Below are 5,946 nucleotides of genomic sequence, written 5' to 3' on the forward strand. Positions count from 1 at the left end.
ACTGATTGGAAACTCACTGTCCCCTGACTTCCCACCCTTGTTAGTAGCCAGAATTGAAATCTCTTAAAATGGACACAGGGGCCTCCCCAGATCCTGGACTGAGTATTTTCAGTGAAGCTCAAAGGAACAGGGTGCAGAAGTCTTTGGGTTTTGAACCTCCCCCCATGCAGGTCGTGACGTCATTCCATGACGGGAAAAAGCACCGTCTGAACCTCACTGTGGCCTCAAGAGGCAGCTGGGGCGGGAGTCACTGCCCCACTGTGCAGAGGCAGAGAGGGACCCTGACTCCTATTCCAAGCTCACCCAAGGCCACCATCAGCAGGGCAATGGAGGGAGCATCCGAGGACTTCCCCGCCCTCCAGGCGCCCCTTCCTCCCCGAAACTGCCATAGGGTTGGGCATGACTTGGCGCTGGGCTGGGTGTGAAGCCACTGAGCAGGGCGCCCCGCCCCAAGGAGTGGTGGGGAGGGGCCCCATCCCCCAGCCATCAGCTGTTGGCCTCGTCATCCCCTTTCCTCCCTGTCGCTCTGTCATCAGGCTTTGGGTGGCAAGGCTGGGAGGCAGGTGGGGCCAGGCTGGGGGTGGAGGGAGTGGAGAGGCGGGCAGACGTGTTTGGCCTTGGTCGCTATGGAGATAATCACTCTAATGACACCCTTGACATGTGTCACACTTTACAGTTTCACTGAAGGTTTCCTAATAATAACAGTGCCCATTAATGGATTGCTCACCATGTGCGGGCACCGTCCCTTTGCACGTGGGAATTATTAGCCCCATTTCACAGATGAGGAACCCGAGACCTAGAGAGGTTAAGTTCTTCTCTAAGATCCACAGCTAGTAAGAGGCAGAACCCGAATTTGAACCCAGGTCTGGCCACAAAGCCAGGCTCTCTCCGCCATCACCCCTCCTGTGCGTTATTCCCTTCAGCTCTCAGACTGTGGGGTGGGCAGAGCAGGTGACTCGCCTCCCCCATCCTACAGATTTGGGAACTGAGGCTCAGAGAAAGGCAATGGCTTGTCTCAGGCTAGCAAGACGCAGAGTCAGGATTTGAACCCAGATCTTCTGATATTAAACCCAGCCCCACCCCCACTCCATGCTCATGCTTCTGCGAGAGGAGGATGAGCCAACGCGCCAGGGAAATCTGCCCTTGTTGGCAGGGAATTTCCCCAAATCTCAGACATCACTGAGCCCTGGACGGCACTGTTTTCTTGGAGTTTATTTTGGAGTCGGGAAGTGGCCTGGGTCACAGTCTGCCTCGCCAGGGTACTGTTTACTGTTTCACTGTTTTTTTGTGGCTGCTGTTTACCACTAGCCTGAGGGTGACTCAGCCCCTTGACGCCCCACCAGTCCCAAGCCGAGTCCTTTGGGTACCCTGCACAGCAGGTCACTGCCCCACAGACCCCCGCCCAGCAGAGGTGGCCAGGCCAGTCCTCGGCCTGACATGGAATCCTTTCCTTGGGATGCAGGTGGCCAGGTTGGCTCTTCCAGGCCCCAGCCAAGCCTTGAGCACCTTAACAGCGAGGACGAAGGCCAAACCATCTCTGTACCCCCAGACAGGAGTGCCTGCCCCAGGCTGACACCCAGCTGTGGCTCAGGATGTTATGTCCAGTTGACTGCCTGGCTGGACGAACAGGGGAAGGGAAGAAAATGAGGGAGCAAGGAGAGAGGAAGGAAAGAGGGAAGATGAGCTGACTCAGAAGAATAAACAAACTGAAGAAATGACTAAAGGCACAAATGGTTACATGGATGAGGGAATACATTGCTCGTGACCTGGCTGTGGGGTCAGCAGACAGGTGACCTCCCTCCGGTCTCCATCTGCTCCATGGCCCCCCTAGCCTTGGCTCCTCTGCCCCATTTTCTGGCACCTCACGCCCATCCTCCCTGAGTCCCCTGCTGTCCTGGCCAGTCTCTGCTGCCCCGGTGTGGCCACTCTGCTCCCTGCACCATCATTACCCAGGGCTGTCTGCTCCGTGCGGGGTTCCTGGCTTGGCCAGTGGGGTGTTTATGGATGTCTGAAGCAAGGGGGAAAGTGGGTGCCGGGTGGCGGCGAGGGGAACTTCAGAGGTCCAGTCTTGCCCCTTGGGATGCCTCGACAGTGTACACAGGCTCCTCATGCCTCCCTCTGTACCCTCCTCTCTTTCATCCCGAACACCAGATCCCAAGAGCACTTGTGCTTGGCCAGAACTCCTCCACCCAAAGACTTGATGTCACGTTTATTGAGCATCTACTGTATGCCACACACTTGGCGTGTGTCATTTCATCCCATCCTATGAAGTATGTATAATTCTTACCCTTCTTTGACAAATGGGGAAACTGAGGTCCAAAGGGGACAGATAATTTGCCCAAGATCCCACAGCTGACAAATGGAGGAGCTGCGATGCTAACCTAGGCATTTGGGCTGTAGAGCCCCTACATACAGAATCCCCAAAAGTCAGAGGTGCGGGGGAACTTCAGAGGCCTTCTTGGTCAATCCACTCCTTCTTCAGATGGAGAAGCGGAGGTCTCGAGAGGAAGGGACCTGTCGCACAGCAAGTAAGCAGCAGACCAGTCTATGGCAAGTGGAACCCAGAAGGGCCTCTTCTGCCGAGTTTCCTTCTGTCCGGCCTCCCTCAGGCCAACTCAACCCTGGCTGCCATTTGATGGAGCCCAGGGCTAGGGATGCAGGCCTCCTGCCCCTGCCTCCTCTCCCTGTGTCGCCATGACTGATCCTTCTGGGTGGGATGGGAAGGCTGGTACTGGGGTGGGAGTGGGCGGGAGTGAGGAAGACCTGTGGTCCAATCTTCGTGTTTATTTAGCCTTCAGTTTGTCCCTTCCGGTGTCTGTGGGCACAGACGACCACAGGCAGGAGAGGGGAAGTGAAGTTTGGAGTTGCCGTCAACCGTGGATGCTAAAGTGGCTCGTCCTGCTCCTCCTACACGCGGCCTGGCCCAGCCAATGCCGCTGGTCGGGTCAGGGCTGTCATCTTGGTAGGGCTCGGTTATCCCTGAAGGCTCCCAGACAGAAGGGGCCTGGGACCCTCAAGGCAGGCCCACGTGCCTGGGGTTAGAGGAGGGGACAAGAGTGAGGGGGAAGGAGGGGCAGGAAGAGAGGGAGGATCTCGGTTTGGGCCCTGCTGAATGAAGCTAAAACCAAAAGGCAGCTTGATTGTCCCCCACTGACGAAGAGCCCCACTCGCTGATGTCCCTCCTTGTCACTCCAAAGCTGCTTAGAGCGGCCCCCTTCCTCCCTCTGTCCCTCTGACCTGCTCCTGCCCAGGAGCCCTCTGTGGCTCCCCACTGCCTGCAGGACCAGACCCTCAGCCTCACCCTGGCTTCCAGCCTCAGCCGGCTGTGTGGATCCCCAGACACACATGAAACCTTTGTGCAGGCAGTTCATGCCCGGAGGCCCCTCTCCCTCCTCCAGGTGTGCCGTCCTCCCTGCCTGCAAGGCCAGTGCTCTTGCTTCCATCTCCTCCGGGAAGCCTTCCCTGCTGTCCACCCTTCATGGGCTCCTGCAGCGGCCTGTCCCATTGGTACCTCTGTCTGCCAGGTGTTGGCAGGGAGCTTCCTCAGCAGCTCTCCATAGTCAGGCCCAGTGCTGGGCAGGCCTCCTGGGGGCTGCCGGGAATTCCCACCCAGATCCTCCTCCTCCCACACTTGCTGTCATCTTCCAGGGCAGGGGAGAGGAGGGGAGGGGAAAGCAGAGCAGCCTGGGATCCAGAAGGGCTTCTCTGCTGCCCCTTAGCCCCACCCTCCAGGAGTTGCGCAAGGGGGCAGTGTGGCTTAGTGGTTAAAAGTGTGAGATCTGGATCCAGACAATCTGAGCTTGAATCTCAGCTCTGAGACTTCCTGGCTGTGTGATCTTAGGCTAGTTACCTCACCTCTCTGAGCTTCAGTTTCTATATCTGAAAAAAGGGGATGACAACAGTACTTACCCATAAGTGTTGCAGGGTTGCAGGTTGGGCCCCAGCACTCACTGAGCTCATACAGCCCTTTTCGCCTCCAAGCCTCTCCCCTGGCTCCCATCTCCCGTCCTCCCCCAACTTTGCTCTAGCAAGATCCATAAATTTGCCACATTTTTGCCCACTCCTGCCCTTTTCTATATGCTGTTCCCCCTGCCAGGAACGCTTTTTCAGCCTGTCCGCCTGATATGCTGCTTCTTGCCCTGAAGATAGTTCAGCAGCACCACCGGGAAGCCCTCCTTGATATTCCCTACCACCATCCTCTCCTGCCAGACCTGGCTCAGGGCCCCTTCTCTGAGCTTCCCAAGCAGCCTGATGGCATTGGTCCTTGTGATGGTCTCCCGACCAGACTGGGGCCTCCTTCCTCTTGGGCACCCCGCAGCAGGGGCAGCAGTGCTCATGGTAACCCATGCAGGGGCCTGAGTCCCTGATTTCTGGAGAAGAGACGAATGCGATTTGGGGCTGAGCAGGGCTCCCGGAAGCCCCTCCTTCCCGCCCCAGCTTTATTTTGGTTCTAGAATCATTCCAGTCAGCATACTCAGTCCCCGCCACGCCCATGCCAGGTGCACAGTCAACATTTCATGCAGTTGGAGGGAGGAAAGAGGGGGAAGAGAAGGTGGGAGTCAACGGCCTGCACCACTTAGCTACTGGGGCAGCCAGAGTTGGGTCTCTCAGGCTGAGGGGGCTCACCAGCTGTGTGTTCCCGGGCCCTGTGCTGGCCTAGGCTGTGCAGACCTCCCGGTGCTGGCCACAGGGTGGACGGCCTGGCCACAGGGGTGGGCCATGGCTGTGTTGGGTAGCTCCAGTCCCGTGACCATCCTGCACCCCTGCCAACATCACTGGGGATAACTAGTTGGGCCTGTGTCTCCAGAGCTCACCAGGGTCAAGGAACAGAGGCAGCCAGCCTGAGAGCCACGCTCTCACCTGTGGGCGGCCCTGTAGAGCAGATGCTGCTGCTGCACGTCCCCACCCCCATTCCTTTGACCCACGGGTGTCCAGGGACACCCACCCGCAGCTGCCCGCTCCTCTAGGGCTGCCTTTGTGGATGGGAGCTGCCTTAGCCAGTGACACCTGGAGGGCTATGCACACCTTCCCTCCAAATGCGGTGGGGTGGTAGCCACAGGCGACACGTGTGGGGCTGTAACAGCCCAGCCCCTTCACTTCTGGGCAGAAACCCCCTGGCGTGCCATTCACATAACAGAGCTCCTCTCAGCCATCTGGCTAAATTTCGACTCTCTTGAAGCCACAAAGTTGTGGGGCTGCACCGAGGCCTCCCTCTCTTCCTTACAGGTTTCTCCCAAGGGGGGAGCCCACCACATCCTCAATAAACCCCTTGCCTGAGAATCTCAGGTCTGTTCTGGAACTCAACCTAGGACACCTGGTGTCCTGGGGGTTTGAACCGTGCTCCAGAGCCACCTCCTTCTCAGTCTGGCATTCAATCCTGCCCCTCGCCTTCCAACCTGACCCCCCTCGACTTCCCCTCACGGCCACTGCTCAATCCAGCCTGCTCGTCGCGTCCTCCAGGGTGCCTGCGCCCACAAAGCCCTCTCCCACTGCCGGGCCCCTGCAGTCTGTATGCCGGCCGCCCTGCCGCCCACCAGCCTCACAGGCTGAGGCCTCTCTCTTCCCGGGGCCGGTCTGGAGAGACTCAACAAACACCCGTGGAGCCAATGCCTGATTTACACGGGACTGAACACAAGGACGCCGGTCTGGCCCTCTTCGGACCTCTGGGCCTTGTAAGGGTTACGGTTCAAGGGGGTAGGTTTCATAGAGAATGACTCCAGAGCCAGGGTCCCAGGTGGCCTGCGGGCCTCCACTTGGCCTGGTCTCTTGGTTTCTTCTCCTGTCCAGAGAGAGGCCCTCATGTCCACTGTGGTGGCTGAGGACTGCGTTTGTGACAGGGAAGTTCACGTCCCTGCCATCTCAGGCTGGGCCGCCCGCCTGGGACACCCTCAGTTCTTTCCCTGCCCCTCAAAGCGCAGCTCCCATCTCGTCCCCCCAGCCCCCAGA

Source organism: Diceros bicornis, chromosome 31 (assembly GCF_020826845.1).
Source record: "Diceros bicornis minor isolate mBicDic1 chromosome 31, mDicBic1.mat.cur, whole genome shotgun sequence".
NCBI classification, from domain to species: domain Eukaryota; kingdom Metazoa; phylum Chordata; class Mammalia; order Perissodactyla; family Rhinocerotidae; genus Diceros; species Diceros bicornis.